Here is a 17,946-nt window from a genome sequence, read left to right as displayed (position 1 = left end):
CATCATCCCTTCTCTTTAACAGCTTCCCAGAAATTTTAGCCAGTTGAGTAACCTAACAAAATATCTTAAGGGTGTAAGGTTGAGGAGAAAAATGATTAAGTATAGACAACATGATACTCTCATAATCTACATACAAATAATTAGAATTAATTAGAGAGTTTAGGAGAGTTGCTAGATATGTGATGTGTAAAAATAATTTGTTTTTATTCTAATCATCAATAACAGAAATCTATGCTGGGTAAATGACACACTGTAAAAGGGACACTTGGTAAAAGAGATGGCATCATGCACTGGTGGAAAGAAGGGGAGGCTGTTCAGCAACGTTACTCATAGTAACAAAAAGTAAGTTTCTCAGGAATGAAAAGAACTGAAGATGTGCAAGAACTTTATAGAGAAAAAAATAAAATGTTTAAAGACATTCAAGAAAGTCTAAATAAATGCAGAGGTCTCCTGTATTCATGCATGGTGGGGAGAGCTCAATATTGTTAGGAAATCAGCTCAATATTGTTAGGAGGCATCTATGATTCACTACAGTTGAATAAAAAAAATCCCCATTGGTGTGTGTGTATGTGTGTGTGTGGGGGGGTTCATGCTCACAACTTAACTAGTTGGATTTTTTTTTTGGTACTAGGGGTTGAACCCAGGGGGCACTTAACCACTGAGTCCCATCCCTGCCATCCCTGGTCCTTTTTTTTTTTATTATTATTATTATTTTTAATGTTTTTTATTTTGAGACAGGAACTCTCTAAATTGCTTAGGGCCTTGCTAAATTGCTGAGGCTGGCTTTGAACTTGCGATCCTCCTGCCTCAGCCTCCCAAGTTGCTGGGATTACAGGTATGTGCCACTGCGCCCAGCTTAGTTGGTTCTTAAAAGCCAAGCTTGGCAGCACATGCCTGTAGTCCCATCTACCTGGGAGGCTGAGGCAGGAGGATCACTTGAACTCATGAGTTCAAGACCAGCCTGGGCAACATAGTGGGGCCATTCAAAAAAGGTTATAAGGACCAGCAAAGGGCTGAAAATAGTGGATATTCCTGGAAAAAGAGGCTCTTCTCCACTGCCCAAACTTAGTACTCTACTGGATAATTGAGATAGTTGATAATGGCAGGGAAGACAAACAGTACAGAGCAGAGAACCTAGAGACAGACTCACGCATACATAGAAACTTGATAATGGTCTGTTGAGCTGTGTGCTGCTTGGAGGAAGGGACGCTGCTTGGTACCAGCGCTGGGACAGCGGGTTGTCCAGGTAAGGGATACAAGAAACTGTATTCAGATCAGACACAAAAATCAACTGTACATACTTTGAAGATTTAGTGTGATAGGCAAAATTTCAAAACATCAAGAGGAAAATACAAAATGTCTTCATAACTTTAAGTCTAGAAAGTTTTCTTAAATTAAAACACACAAGTTAGAAAAGAAAAATAATTACACTAAATGAATAACTGCTGTTCACAGAAAGATCCTACCAAGTGAAGAGACAGCCACAAACCAGAAGGGGAGAGTTGCAACAATGTAACTGAAAAAGATTAGTTTCCAGAATAGATAGGTTTCCATTGAAAGACAAATAGAACCTTCCAATGGCAAAACAATGGGCACAGGACATCAACAGGAATTTTTTTAGAGGAAAAAAAAAAGAGAATTAGACAAAGAAAAGAAAAGCATACGCTCATAGGCAACCCAATTAAAACTAGAACACTTTGGAAACAATTCAACTGTTGGCAAGGATGTGCCTAAGGAACACTCTTTTACACTAATGGAGGAGGTTAAAATTGGTAAAACATGTTGGAAATCTATTTTGCATATTCTGACAAACACAAAGATGTCCATACTCCACGCCACACATGTTTATTCCTAAGTATAATTTTCTAGAGATTCTTACACATGTGCCAAGGAGTCATAAACAAAAATGATCATACTATTTTTTATAACATCAGGAAACTTTAAATACCAATGGTTCCACTGACAGGAGAATATAAAAAAAAATTGATACACTCATGCAGTGAAATTCTATTTTGCAGTGAAAATGAATGAACCACAGCTATAGTCACTTAAGTGGATTAATCATACACACACATATACATACATAAACTTTAAAAGGGATATTGAGAAGAATGCAAAGAGCATGACTCTTATTTTTACAAAATTCAAAACAATGCAAACATTAAGCATGATTTGTTTAAAGACACAGGTGTTTCTGGTATAATGTAATACATTAATTAAAAAAACAACCTTCACATTCTGTAAAATCAAGCATTAAAAATCAACGCCCCCCCCCCCCCAGAACTGGGGATTGAACCCAGGGCCTCATGCATGCTAGGTAAGTGCTAAATAGCATGCACAGCCTTTTGTAAAATTTTATTTTATTTTGAGAAAGGGTCTCACTAAATTGCCTGGACTAGCCTTGAATATGTGATCCTCTTGCCTCAGCTTCCAAAGTAGCTTGGATCATAGGTTTGCACCAATGTGCCTAGCCTATGGACTATTTAAACAAACAAACAAACAAAAAAGGAAATAAAAGAAAAAATCCCATATAACTTTGTGACCAGAATATTAGTAAAGCCAATAAAAAGCCTAATAAAACATTAAGATGATTATAAGACACATTAAATCCTTAATAAATACTACTTCAAATATAAAAATTCATAGAAAAGATAAAGATAAGCTTTTTTTTTTTTTGAGGTGCTAGATATTAAACCCAAGGTCTTAAAACATGCAAAACACACACTCTACCACTGAGCTACAGCCTCCTCACCAAAGAGACTTAAGGAGGAGATTTAAAGATTAGGAAGCTATGTTAGGACAAAATGCCTGGAAATCGGGAAGAACTGTGTAAGAAGCACACTTCAGAAACATTGCAAGGCCAAAGTGAGCCAAGTTAAGAATCTGTGGTAGGTGGTTCGGGTACTGAACTTGGCAGCTTAGTGTACTCTGTGCCAGCTGTAGTTCCCTGGGATCACAGAGTGTTTGGGTTGGAAAATATCTTTCATAAGCAATGTAATTTCTGTGTGTATTATCACAATTCCCTTATTTACCAATTGCAGACAAGTTGATGTGAATTACAGCAAGGTAGGTTGTATCATAATGAATAGAACAACTGAACACACATATGACATAAAACTATAAAGAAAGGGAATGTGAAATACAAATTCAGAAATAGTTACCTCTTTGTAAGAAGGGAATTGATTGGAGGAACACAGGGGCTCCAAAGAATTAATTTTCTTAAGCTGGATTATAGATTCACAGGTATCCATTTTGTTATTCTTTAAACTATGCATATATATTACATATGATTTCTAGTATAAATGACATGTTTCAAAATAAAGAATTAAGCAAACAATGAGTATTTTCATAGCAAAATGTTAGGAAGATATGAAACAAACAATCGAGAACTGAAATTAGCTCAGTAACCTACTAAGAAATGAAACTAGATTTTTTTTGTTTGTTTAAAAACATTTGCTAAGAAAAAAAATAAGAAAGCAATGTAGAAAATAAAAAAGAAGAAACAAACTTTAAAATCATCCAAAAAGTCCATCACCATGAGATCTTAATTTGGTGATGATATAGACATAAACATAAATCATTTTACTGAACTGGGATTGTATTATATATTCTGTCTTACTCCCTGATTTTTCATACAACATGTACTTATTATCATAAATACATAGTCATATTTTAAAAAATATTTATTTCTTTTAGTTGTACACAATACCTTTGTTTTTATTTATTTATTTTTATGTGGTGCTGAGGATCGAACCCAGGGCCTCACATGCCCTAGGCGAGCACTCCACCACTGAGCCCCAGCCCCAGACCACATAATCATATTCAATGACTTCACTGTGGTTCACAGTAGGTATGAGTCAAAATTTACGTAGATAATCATTCACTGTTGGGCATTTTAGATATTTTTTCTTCTTCTTTTTTTTAACTATTGAAATAATATTTCAATTAGCATATTTTCAAATATTTCTTTAACATTAGGATTCATTTTGAGAAGAGAAAATGTGTTATGAACTCCTTTGGAAGTGTTGGTCAGGGATAATTTGCTCTTTATAAAAATACTTGCTTTTTTCAAACCAAGTTTTTTGAAGTAGGAAGACAGCTAATGATGTTTTGTGTCTGTATTTTATCTTCAGAGGTTTAACTTCTTCTATAATTGATTATGTTGTAAAGAAAAAGCATGAGTCTGAGGTACCATAGGATTCTCAGCAGTCTGAATGGTGAGACTTGTTTTTAAAAGATCTGAACAAATGCTTCAGAGAAGGCACAAATCAAAGGCTTGAATGTCCAGACAAAGGATTACTAACCAAAGAAGCCAACAAAGATTATAAATAGATGAGAGGAGATGTGGAAATGCAGAAATGGGGAAAGGAAAGGGGTCAATAAAGGAGGTCTGCAAAGACATGATCAGAGCCAGGACAGCAGAAAGGCTGCAAAAGAATGAGGCACTTTTCAAAGTGCCTGAAGGAAGGGAGGTGCTGAGAAGAGTGTAGAGGATCATATGAGTCAACTTGAGGCAGCTGGTGGGTGACCTGGCCAGGAAACTAAAGCACACTGAGGAGATAGAATTCAGCGTTTGAAGAAATGGGGGGGGGTGCGTTATAAATATAAAATGGGAGCACTGGTAAATAAGAACAGTGGTCACAGAGCTATAATTTAAAAACTGTGGAATGTCCTTACAGGATGAGTGAGGGTAAAAGAAGATAGCTGCCACTCTGGAGGAAAGATTAAGGGCTGTTTGGGTTCACCAAACCAGGCAGTGGGGGGAAGTGGAGAGGATACTTAGTTTAGATCAGGAAAAGAATTTGGATCCAACAAGCTATGAATTTCCTACCTGACCCACACGAGGACCCACGATGCCAGACATGAGCTCTGTTTTGTGCAAATACTTCCAGCACGAAAGATTAGCTCCCAAGCTCAGAGTAGCAGGCAGGTGGACAAAAAGAACTACTGGAGTTGTTAGCATAAAACAGCACCAGAGGACATGCCAACCAGGAGTTCTGAAGACCCCACCTCTAAATGGGGGGATGTTGTCCAAGGTTGCAAGCCTTCTGTTATGTGATGAAATTCTAGGGATCTGGCGTACAGCATGGGACTACTACAGTTAACAAGGTGGTACTATATATTTGAAGCTTGCTGTGAGAGTAGATTTTAAATGTTCTTCCCACACATCCAAAATGGTAACTAGGCGGCATGATGGATTTGTGCACTAACTTGACCGTAGTTAGTTGACTGATCACAATATACATGTTTATCAGATCATCACAATGATGGGATGTCAATTATACCTCAATAAAGCAGGGGGCATAACATGAAGACAGTTTTTTTTCTATTTAAAATAATAAGAAAAAACAAAAAAATATAAAGATCTAAATTTCAATTAAAAAGTAATGATTACATAGCAAGAAAAAGAAAAAAAATAGTCTTATTTCAATTCTTGCATCTCACAACTCTTCATATTTTAAATGTATAATATATTTGTATTTCCAGACCTATAACATTTCTCTTTGAATGTATTTTATAAGTATCTGTTTTTTTTAAAAAAATGGATTTAGTCTGAAACCCTATGTTACTTACTATGCCTTAAACACATTCCTATACCACTGAATATTGTTTTCTACACAATTTATAATGACTGCTTGGCATTTCACTGGCTCCATGTATCATAATTTGTTGGACATGAAACCTGCTTCAAATTTTTCTTATTATGAATATTGCTATTCTGAAGTTACTTAGAGGAAAATCTTTGTACATATTAATTATAATTTTCTTCATACTCAGACATGGGAATTGTTAGACTAAAGGATAGGAACATTTTAAAAGATTTTCATGGGTATTGTTAAATTTTCCCAACAAAAAAAGTTTATTAATTTATACTTTCAGAGCAGATTGTAAATGAACTTATGGAAAACTTATCATGTTTTTTAAAGAAGGGAAAAAAAATCCCAGAAATTAAATTTTGATTGTGGGCTTTGGAATTACATGAACTGAATTTGAACAAAGACTATTCTACTTACTGGTCAAGAGACCTCAGACAAGTTACTTAACATCAGTAAACCTCAGTTTCCCCAAGTTCATTGGGATGATGTCTACCTAAAGCTTTTGGTAGGATTAAACAAAACAATGTATAAAAATACTTAGCACCATGTCTGGCATATTGCAAGCACTAAATATAGAGTAAATTCTTCACAATTATTATCCTCCCTAGGAGTCTACTATGAAATCTATCAAGCACAGCACATGAAATTAGGCACCAAAGAGAAGGAATTCAGACCACAGGAGACACTGAAGGAAAGCATCAAGACCACCACACTGCTGCTTCATAAATTTGGATCAGAAAAAAGGCTTTCTGAACAAGAGAACTCATGACTCTAATGCTGTCACAGTGGGGGGTCAGTGTAGCAGGGTTCCACAAGGTGCTCTAACCGACACAACCAGCACTATGTGGACAGGCAGGAAAGGAAATCTTGCCCTTGCTCCGAGGCCCAGCTGCTCTGTAGACTGTTACAGGGAAACTACGACAAGTTTGGGGAAAATTACAAAAAGGAATGTCATGAGCCCTTCGATATGTAAGTTGGGTGCTGTCATCGAGAGTTGAAAACACCACCCAAGCAATAATAGGCATAATGATATCAAGAAGGAGGAAGGGAGAGCCGGAGGGAAGGCAGAGAGGGAGGGCAAAGAGGAAGATGAAGGAAGAGAAGGATGAAAAGAAGGAAGAAACCACCAAAGTGCACAGACCAAATGAGGGAGTCTACCGCGCTGGCCCAAATGTACCACCAGAGGAGGAAGTAACTTCACAGATGTGCAAGCTGGGCCAAGGACAGGCAGGAACTCTAGGCCTATGTGTGGATGATGACAAGAATGTAGGGTGAAACTGAGAAACATAATAATGATTTAAAATTAGCATACTACAGTGACGTAGCCACTTCCATGTTTACAGCAGCTCAATGCACAATAGCTAAGCTATGGAACCAACCCAGGTGCCCTTCCACAGAAGAATGAATAAGGAAAATGTGGCAGATATACACAATGGAGTATTACTTAGCCATAAAGAAGAATGAAATGATGGCATTTGCCAGTAATTGGATGGAACTGGAGACTTTATCATGCTAAATGAAATAAGCCAATTCCCAAAGAATTGAAGGCTGAATGTTCTCTTTGATATGCATGCTAATACACAATAAGGGGGAGGGAGAGAGGAATAGAAGTACTTTGGATTAGACAAAGGGAATGAAGGGAAGGGAGGCGGGATGAGATAGGAAAGACAGTAGAATGAATTCGACATAACTTTCCTGTGGTCATACATGAATATACAGCCAGTGTAACTCCACATCATGTACAAGAATGGAAAATTATACTCTATGTATGTATAATATGTCAAAATACATTCTACTAACATGTATAACAAAAAGAACAAATACAAAATTTAAAAAAAAAACCAATTTGAGTATACACAGAAGGAGGGAAGAAGGTTCTAGAAACCCTCAAGAAGAACAAAGGTTCACAAGACATGGCTGGGACCTCTGGGCCAAGTGCAGGGGCTCATGGAAAAGTTTCTTTTCTTGATTTTGTGGACCAAAAAGGCAAACATTAACCAACCATCCATGGCTGGAATGCAGGGAAGGGGTTGAGAAGAGTTAGAGACGGCTTATGCTCTGCTCTCTTGTTGGTGTGACCTGACTATACCAAGATGGGATGGGACAAAGTGTTAGGGGTGGCGGAATAGGAGGGAAAAACAGTTGGAAGTGGGGGTGAAGGAGGCAATCACCCCATCCCACCGCTCTTCCAAGGGAGACTCAGAGATGCATGAGATGAATCCTGCCTCCCAGGAACTCCAAATCCAGTTAGGAAGAGAGAATCCCTTGTTAAAGCAGGCACACCATAAATGGCCAAGTAGGAGCAGTAGGCACTGCTGGGTGTGGCCTATGAGCAGGTGGGAGCTGGAAAAGCTTCCTGGTCCAGAAGGTCTGGATTGGCCTCAGAGAGCGGAGGTTCCAGATTGTGTGAACTTGGCAGAACTGGTGACAGGTACTGCCACTTGAAACAGGACGCTGAAATGGATAGAGCCTGGCCATGGGGCCAAGAAGACTAATTTCCACCACTTGCAAACTGGGAGGTCCAGGATCTCAGGCTCATCTCTACACCCTCCCTTCAGGGCTCTTTGGAGGACAAAAAAATAAGGAATATAGTAACAATTGGCACATGATAAGTGCTCAGAAATTGATGGATAATTTTATTATAACACTATTCCTAGAAATGAGAAGATAGGAGAATGGTAACATAAAACACAACCTGAAAACTTCCAGGAATAAAAGGGTTGAAATTAACAAGGGACCATATTAAGAGTGATTAAAAATTAAAGAAGGGGTATATGGAGCAGAGCTGCTCAAGGGGGGGTGCATGGACCAGCACTGCCAGCATCACCTAGGAGTTGTAGCAACCACAGACATTTGGCCCCATACCAGTCCTTCTTAATCAGAGTTTCTGGGGATGGAGCTCAGCAACCTAGCTGTTATAATAATCCCCCTTAATGTTTGGAAGCCCTGGACTTCCAAAGGAAGAGGATTTGAAAACATTTCTTGGCCAAGAGATTAACTGAAAATACACACTGCTCTCCAGTTACTGTGACCTCAAAGATTAATCTTTTCTCATGTGCAAGAGGGTTATTTAGAATTTATAGAGAGAAACTTGGAGATTCTTAAGGAAAGCAAAACTACAGAAAACAATTAAGATTGATGCTAGGTGCTGAATCTAGCCACTCTAAGTGGATAAATAGATTTGTGTTGGTTCTATCATGTTTTGGGGCTAATTAAGTCACAAAAAAAATCCCTCTAAGTTTTAGAGCTTTGAATATTTTGGAACTGTAGACCTATATTAATTCATTTAACTCACATAAAAACCCTGTGTGATAGAAACTATTATCATCTGCAATATATGAGGAAAGTGGGGCATGGAGAGATTTCCATACTGGAGGAAGGATTTGAACCCAGGCAGCGAGACTCAGATTACATGATTTTAGCTGTTGGTCTATGCTGCCTCATATCCACCATAATATGTTTACCCATTCCCTTATTATTTGACACATAGGTTATTCTAGTGTTTCATTTTCAAATATACACCATGAAGAGAACCTTTGGACATGAGTCTTAAACCAAATTTATGTGATTTCTTTATTATATGTTCCCAGAAATGGAATTCCTTGGTCAAAAGTTGTGAATAGTTTTAAGGCAATTGTTTTCTAGATAATTTGCTATAAGGGTAAGTGTTTTGTTTTACTCCACTAGCTCTGTATTTACAATCTTAGTATTTTTGGTAAGTAAACTGAAATGAGCTTATAAAGTTGCTTTCATTCAAATAAAGTTAGCACATTTTTGCGATTCCCCACTTGTGTTTTTCCCACTTGGTTTTTGTGAAAACTGCTATGTCCTTTATTCACTTTTTAAAAACCAAGGTCTTAATGTTCTTCTTACTAAATCCTACAGGCTCTTTCATATTGAAAATTATAAATTTTTGTCATGTTTGGTTCATATTAAGTTTTTTTAGTTTGTTTCATATTAAGTTTTTTTATTTTATTTTATTTTTAATTTAATTTGACTCAATATATATGACTATTTAAAATGTTTATGTAATAAAATTGATTGATATTTTCCTCCATAGTTCTCTGCTGCTTTAATGCTTAGAACTTCCTCATTCTCTTTTCTACTGCTCTTCCTTCCAAAAGATAGAAACTTTCCAAATAAGTTACAACCTGACTGGGTGTATTTACAGTAGGAAGCTCACTTCTTTAGAGAGCTGAATAAGCCTCATTCTTGAAGGTGGATATCCTTGGAGTTCCATGCTGCCAGATGCAGGAAGAGCAGAAGGCTAAGAGCTAATCGAGTCAGCCTCATTAAACAGGCTGGTCTTTTACAGCCAGGCTGTCTTGAGCAAGCCACACCACCTCCAGTGGCCCGTGGCCTAACTTGTAAAATGAAGATGGTAATGCCCATCCTGATCATCTCCCTTATTTAATTCCTGCTTGGTTCTGAGGATAAAAGGAGTAAGAGGGTGCTTTATCACTCACCGACAGTCCACATTTGAGATTTGCTGGATTCGGAGGCTTCAACATTGAATAAAACATGTTTTCTGTGCATTAGCTTATGTAGGTCTTTTTTTAAAAAAAAATCTTTGAAATATATTTTCTATAATATATTTCCTATAAATATATTTTCTATAAACATATTTAAATATTATCTACAAATATATTTCCTAAATAAATATATTTCATACAAATGTGATTACAGTTAAAAATAAGTCATTCTTAAAAAAAAAAAAACAAGGGCTGGGGCTGTGGCTCAGCAGTAGTGCACTTGCCTGGCATGTTTGAGGCACTAGGTTCGATTCTCAGCACCATGTAAAATAAATAAAGGACTATCAACAACTTAAAAAAAAAATTAAAAAAAAGGCAAAACACTGAAAGGTTATAATTGCCAAAGATTTTGTATATATTCTGTTTTTAAAAATATTTTTTAGTTGTAAATGGATCTTTCATTTTATTTATTTATTTATATGTGGTGAGGGTCAAACCCAGGGCCTCTCACATGCCAGGCAAGTGCTCTACCACTGAGCCACAATTCCAGCCCCACGATTCTATGTTTTTGAAAAATATTTTTTCAGGAAAGTAAATTTAATTTGAGAACTTCCTACTACCACATAATATCAGATTATTAACTATTTCAATTAAAAAGAGCAAAGAGATCAGAATATATAGATAAGTTCTGAGATAACTTCTTCTACATGTATCTGTCATGGTAACTTTGGTGGTCAGTTATGCATTGATAGTTGTATATCAAGAGTGTAAAGGTAGACAGTGCTCATATCAATCTTTTAATAATCAACAGTATAGTTAATATTAATAAGCTTAGTTTGTCAATAAGGAATATGGGGCATAGAAAGGTCAAACAACTTGCCCAAGTTCATGTAGCTAGTAAGCTGTGAAGCTGAGATACAAGCCCAGGTTATCTGACTCCAGAGCCCAGGTTTTTTTTTTTTTTTTTTTTTTTTTTTAACCACTATAATGCTGTGTCTCTCAAAAGATGGGAAAATTTTTGCTGATGATTGCAAAGGGCATAAGCTTTTACTTAAAATATTTTCATTTTTAAAAGTGTAGAAAGAGACCACTTGGCCTCCTCATTCCTTTTTTCTCTAAATCCTTCAACCAACAAAAAAAACGCACAGAAGGGCTCCTGTGGGCAGGGCCTCTGGGCATTTGCATAAACAGACCCAGATGCCCACCTGAAAGAACTAAGGCTCTTATGGATGGGGGTGGTGGTGTCTGATACTATGATGCAGAACCTAGGTATGAGGGTCCTTCTTGTCCTACCCCAGCTTGTCTCTGAACAGCTGGACCCCAGCCTCCTCCACTTTCTCCCCACCCTCTACCATAGTGCACAGTGCCAATCTGATGTCAGACATGCAGAAGGAGCTCAACTGATGAACTAAAGACCAAAGGCTTATGTCAAGTCATGCAATATTTATAAAGACTATATGAAGACTAAGATAATTCTTTCAACCATCAACTTCTATTAAGAGGAGGAAAATAGAACATTTTTCCTAAGGACAAACAGTTCACAGAGATTGGGGTGAATAATTACCCTCTCTTTGAGTCTGCCTATTTCTTTCAGAATGAAAATAAAAAAGATCATTAGGGACTCTACCACCATAAAATACGGGAGAAAGAAATGAAATAACCCCATTCTTCGGTAGTAATTTTGCTTGAGTGCATGAAAAACTTGTTGACAGAAGAGTGACAGTTTCCTCTCTGCGGGCATCGTTTTACCTTTGCTCCATCATCTCTGATAAGCATTCACTGAGGGTGGAGGAAAACAGGTTTCCAGGGGGAAAAATCAATTACAGTTGAGAAATACATAAAAGCAAATTAATTCAGGTTACTTAGCCTAAGAAATCTTTACTCTTCCTGCTTTTTCAGTGTACGGAAAGACCTTGGGGACCAGTTAAGCACTTAGCCACGCTCCAGGCCTTGTGTTAAGCATTTTCCACGTATTGCTCATTTAATTCCCACAACCAAACTTTGAAGGAGACATCACCATAGTTTTACAGTATCAAAGAGCTGTCTACCGGTACAAGTTAAGGCTCAGATAAGTTAATGTCTTACTCAAGGTCACAGAGACATAAAGCACACTTTTAACCAAACCAGACTGTCCATAGCAGAGGCTGATCTTCATTTTTTTCATTTTGCTTTTATCCACCTCACTCATTTGGTTTTGCCTGCTTAAAATGTCTGCTCATTTCTGTAACTTCAAGTTGTTCAAGGAACTGAATCCCAAAACACATATCATCAGCACTTTCCAGGGTCTACCTTTGGTGGAAGCAGGTATAAATCTCCCAGCAACTTTTCAAAAATGCCATCACAGATCTGGATTGATTTCTGCCTTCTGAGTAGATAGTGTGGTTATCAAGCGCGCACTACATTATGACATAGGGACCACCTAAGCCCTCTAATTCCCAATGATTTCAATAAGTTCACGGAAGCATCTCAGCCGGTGCTTACTGGACTGTGCAAGGACGCTTGAGAAAGAAAAGGAGAAAAAAGTAAGTGAGGCTAATGTGAGGAGAGAGTTGCACTGGGCGTGAGTGAGGGTTATACATGACCCTTCACGGAAGTGACAAAGAGGTGAAGTCTAATATTCATTCACTCGGATCTGGATCCTATGTTATATTCTAACACAGAAGTTGTCAAAGGATCTTCTGAATCAGAAAGACAGTTTTTTGGGTACTAATCAAGAAGTCCAGGTTGATATCTAGCTTCCTTTTTTTCTTTAATCCCAAGATTATTTGGATAACAGAGCTGAAGGAGGACAGACCAGAATCCCAGGCCTCCTCCTTCTCCTCACAGACCACATGCAGTGAGCAGCTGAGTTCCATGGTCCAGTTTATGCTGAAGAAACATTGAGCATTTTTTCTCATGGCCACTGCCAACGCCATCCTGGTTCAGGCCACCATCACCACAGTCTAGCTGGTTATACATTTATGTGGTCACTCTGCTTTAGATGTACCCCCTTCCTCCTGCAGGCAGATGATTGCCCTCTGTTAAATGCTAAGTCACTCCTGTATGGAAAACCCACCAGCAGCTACTTTGTCCTAGGATCAATAATGGAAATAACAGTCAACCATCACTGGGTGCAGTCTGTGTTGGGTACTGTGTGTCCTCAGTCAATCTTTGCAGTGATCCTATGAGGGGAATTTACACCTTTGTGACAATTACTAACAGAAGCTACACTGCTTGACTGAGGTCTCTTAGCTAGAAAGTGGCAGAACTTAAAACCTGGGTCTCTATGACTACAGTGTACACTGTAACCATCTTGCTAGCCTGTCCACCTTTCTAGTCTCATGGCTCCATGAGTCCCGCTTTACTTCTTGAACCACTTGCAAGTCTTAGAACTTGATGGGCTGTTTCATGCCTCTGGGGTTGGTTTGTTTTTGTACACAAACCTCTCTCCCCTAATGCCCTCTTCCCTTTATCTACCTGCTGGAATGTCTCATCCTCCAATAGTCAATTCAAGTGTTAACACCTCTTTGAACCATTTCCTGACCTCCTTCTTTGGTTGGTAGAATTGACCATTCTTCTCCCTATGATGCTTCCATTAAAGCACACACAGTACTTACTAGCCTTACATGAATGAGTACAACTCCTCTCTTAGATTTTGAAGAACTCCTTAAATGCTGGGACTGTATCTCCCTGATCCATTTTATCCACCGTATCTAACACAGTTCTGGGCACAGAGTTTTACCACAAATATTGTTGAATGAATGAAAATATTTGTTTGAACATGAAACACATTGCTTGGTTAGAACATCCCAGGCACTACATGATGAGATTTATATCTTCACTTACAGCATTAATGCAGTTGGTAATATGTATCTTTGTCCTTATTAAAGAACTGTCTATGAGGCTTTGAAGAAGTACTGTAGATTCAGGGTAACTAAAAATTTTGACAGGGCTGGCTCAGTGGTGGAGCGCTTACCTTGCACATATGAGGCACTGAATTTGATCCTCAGAACTACATAAAAATAAATAAAGTATTGTGTCCATCTGCAACTAAAAATATATATTTTTTAAAAATTTGACGCCCTCCCTGTCAAGAATATACAAGGGCTGAGAATGTAGCTCAGTGGTAGAATGTGTACTTTGCATGTATAAGGTCCTGGGTTCTATCCCCAGCATTGGGGGAAAAATTGTCATCCTCCTAATTAGAATGGGAATAGAGATAGAGGGAAGATGTTACAGTCCACCTGCCACAACTGTTTATCACCTGGGAAGCTATTCAGTGATAACACTGGTCTGTCACTGAGTAAGTCAAGTTTGGCATTAGGGGTATCTACATATTCACATTGTCAGTGGCGGTCTGGATGATTAGCACTCAACCTTCAATGTGTGTATTTTATTGTACATAATAAAACAAAATTATAAGAATTAAGTTAATCTAAACATTTAATTTACAAGAAGAACACAGCAATGAAGAGCCACGACCACTGTCTTACAACACTTGTGGGCTGTGATAACAAAGCATTCTTTCCTATTGTGCCAGAAATGCCAACTCTGCACATGTAGTGTGGTAAATGCTACATGGCAGCCAGTCTTCTTGATGACTAGCAGCCAAATGCAATGTCTACCTGATCTTACCTAACCTCAAAACCAAATATATCTTGGTCATTCTCAACTACCCTTGAACCTTGGCCCACGGAAGACCTACTTGAGAAATCCTTCCCTGATCTCAAGTTGGATTTATATATACCCTCAAAGAACTTCGTTTCTTTCCTTTGCAGACTTTATCTTAGTTAATACTTAGTTAATACTTAAGTGAGTTAACTAATAGCTGCCTCTCTAAAGCATCTAGGAGGGCAGGCACCTGGCCTGGTTTTACTCACTTTTGTTCCTCGTAACTGGCACATGGCAAGACACTCTATACACATTTTGGAGGAATGATGATGTTTCACTTCTTGTCCAGCCACTGTCCGGTTCACTTAAGAATTATACCCAAATCCTTGTCAGTCTTGGACCTGCACTCACCCCATTCCTCTTCATTATTCCTCTATCCCATCACAAGGACCAGTCTTGATTTTCTAATCCTTTCCTCCCCATTTACAAAGTCTTCTTGAAAAGGACAGTTTCTAACCAGCCTGAACTTTCTGACGTTCATGACCTCCAGTTCAAGGTGGTGCCAATGGAAAAAAGGGAACAAAATTAAGGGAAATATGACAGTGCAGCATTGAGGCTATTTTAAACAGTCTACACAGCTCTGAAAGAACCTGTCAACTTAGTAAAAACAATTTCAACCACTTTGTTTTATCATATAGACAAAAGGAGTGGATTTGTTGATTTTTTTTTTTTTTTTTTTACACTTTAAGATGTTTTGGCCTAGCATAGAAAAAGTCTTGGAGAAGAGTTTATTGTGGTGATTGATGGCAAGAAGTAAACTACATGTGTGGTCTTTTAGCAAAGTTATGCAGGGGCTGTTCCTAAATAACAGGGCCCTCCTCCAGTATTCTTCTCCACTGGGGGTCTTGGTCTGCTCCTCCTTGACTACTTCTCAGTTCCCCTCCAACTCCTGCATCTTCCCCTCCCCCTTCTCTATCACAAAGCTATGTCTCTCAGCTCCTTCCCTGGGTGGCCTTCAGAGGCTACTATAAAACATTCATCCTCCCAGGGTCCTACATAGGGAAAATCCAAGGCGCACCACTCTGGGGTGGAGAGGGGAAAGGCAATGGGAAGGTATATTAGTGGCAAAGTGCTGCTTTGAGGAATAGGAACCTGTGTGGGGTTAAATTCTGGAGCATTTCAGGAATGATTCCTCATTAATTCTTCTCAGTACTGAAATCTGCTTCAAGTGCACTTGGAAAGTCCAGTGTAAGGGAAAGAACAGGTGGGTGCCGAACTTGTCATAGAATTCTCCTCAACGTGCCTTTCTTCAAATTGCTGGAAGAATGAAGGCAACTAAATGAGCTGTCTTCTCATTAGTGGGCTCCCTACCCTGAAGACCACCACTCTGAAAGAGGCTGGAGAGTGCAGAGGTGTTCTAAGGAGGAACACTGGGGATTGAAGAATGTGGGCAGTGGCAGTGACATATTTCCTTCGTTAGGCAGGATGTGAATAAAGAATCAGAAGGAAGGGACAGAAGGAGCAGAGCAGGACAGCATATGGGTAAAGAAGGGAGGCATACATACAGGCCAATCAATGCTAGTACAGGTATTGTCCCTAGATGGTGAACCCTGCATTATTTGATTTAAAAAATGTACATATATTGCAACTGAAAGCTACAATCTCAGAGTAATAATAAAAGACTGCATCAATCTGGTACTTTCTTCACCCCCCCCCAATGAATATGGAACTGACACCCTAACTTTGTGCCACTGAGGCAATGTCTCCAAGGCATCTGGCGGCTTGGACCAGGATTCCTGTGAAAGAATTCGAGGCCCAGGCAGATGGGTGCGGATGCTGTGGCCCTCCCTTCTCTACACACATATGAACTCTAGAAAGCAACTTATCCCCTCGTTAACACACGGAAAGTTTTTTTCTGACCTAATTTCTGCAGAAATAAGGCAGAGGCACGACACAAAACTAATAGCTGCGCCTTAGTGCACACTCCCATTCATTCGCGGACAACTCCACAGCCCTTCTGGGGGGTCACTAAAGAGTCCCGCACAGGAAACCTTGCTCCTGTAACCTGACCCTGGTTTCCCCCTACACCCAGCACCCAATGCCCCCAGGTCCAAGATGCTTGGATGTGCGCCCCTTGTTTAGTCTCTCAGCCCCGTAGCCCCCAGACTCCGTCAGAGTCCCTCCCTACTGGGGGTGCTTTCCGTCACTCAGCCCTCCTTGCATTCCCCGGTCCTACCTGGCGCCGCTGCTGGGGTTCCCTCGCACAGGGGCAGCTCTGGTCTCTCGGCTGCGGGTCTCCACAGAGGATCAGCTCAGGACTGAGCTCAGGGTGGCGCGAAGGTCCTGGTCCCCAAGCCAAGGTCGCAGTCTTGGAGGGGCGCGCCACTACCTGGAACTCTTGGCGCGCTCTCTCGGGTCGGGCTACAGGAGCCCCCGCAGACCCTCTGGGCGGCCGCGGCGCCCGGGCCTCAGAGCTCCGCCCCTCTCCCGCTCCCGCCCGCCTGCCCCCTCGGGGTCCGGGACTGCCGATCCCTGCTCTCTCCGAGCCCACTCGCCGGCTGCTCTGTATCACCTGCCACCGACAGCCCGGACTCCCTTGCCAGCTCCTTGGCCAAATGGAACTGAGCCGACTTTTCCTGAGCCAGGAGCTGTGGGGACGCTTCCCTCCCCCTAGGCCACCTGTCGGGTCTGGTCCCCAAGGGACCGAGGGCCTGGTACTCAAGTCCTCTCCTGTGTCTTCAGTGACGCGCGGGGGGGTTCCTGGCCCTCAGATAGCAGATACAGCCCCTGTGATGGAGAAAGCTTAAGATTTGGGGGGCTTGCAACGCCACCAAGGTCCTACATGCCAAGGGTGGGATACATTTTTTTTCCTGATAAAAGGTCAGACAATCACAATATAGTACACTTAAATCCCGTGCCCGAACTCATACTTATTCTGCAAGACACAGGTCCAGGGTTGCCTGGGCCAGCTGCTCACAAACAGCTTCTGCGCAAATGGATGCGCACCCCTGGATGCCTGGCCTGGCCGCTGCGCCCCTTGAGTGGTTCCCCTCCCCGCTACTCTACCCAACAGTGTGCTCCTGGAAAACCCGCACTGGCCTAGCTCATCCCTGTCTCCATCACCTGGCACAGGGTCTGCCACCCATCACAACACTGAAATATTTTCTAAATAAGTAGAAAATTAATTTCTTTGGTAGAAAACCAGTCTTTGTTATTTCCCCTCGAAGCTAATCTCCATCCCCTTTAATGCAGTAATTCCACCCTTGGAGAGCAAAGTAACAGGTGCC

General features: G+C 40.1%; 1 protein-coding gene across 2 annotated transcripts in view; it reads right to left on the bottom strand.

Annotated features, from left to right (window-relative positions):
• The window catches only part of Casr (calcium sensing receptor), a 75,302-nt gene extending 57,910 nt beyond the window's left edge, over window positions 1-17,392 (bottom strand). For both annotated transcript variants that reach the window (XM_058583493.1, XM_046458071.2), the window contains exon 1: window positions 16,896-17,392. The gene's annotated coding sequence lies outside the window, so the exon portion shown is untranslated. The remainder of the gene's footprint in view (window positions 1-16,895) is intronic.
• Window positions 17,393-17,946: the final 554 nt, after the last annotated feature.

This window comes from Marmota monax, unplaced genomic scaffold (genome assembly GCF_021218885.2).
Source record: "Marmota monax isolate L192 unplaced genomic scaffold, Marmota_monax_Labrador192_F-V1.1 WCK01_AAM20220418_F8-fsc00052, whole genome shotgun sequence".
Classification (NCBI taxonomy): Eukaryota; Metazoa; Chordata; class Mammalia; order Rodentia; family Sciuridae; genus Marmota; species Marmota monax.
This window is presented reverse-complemented; position numbering and strand designations above follow the sequence as displayed.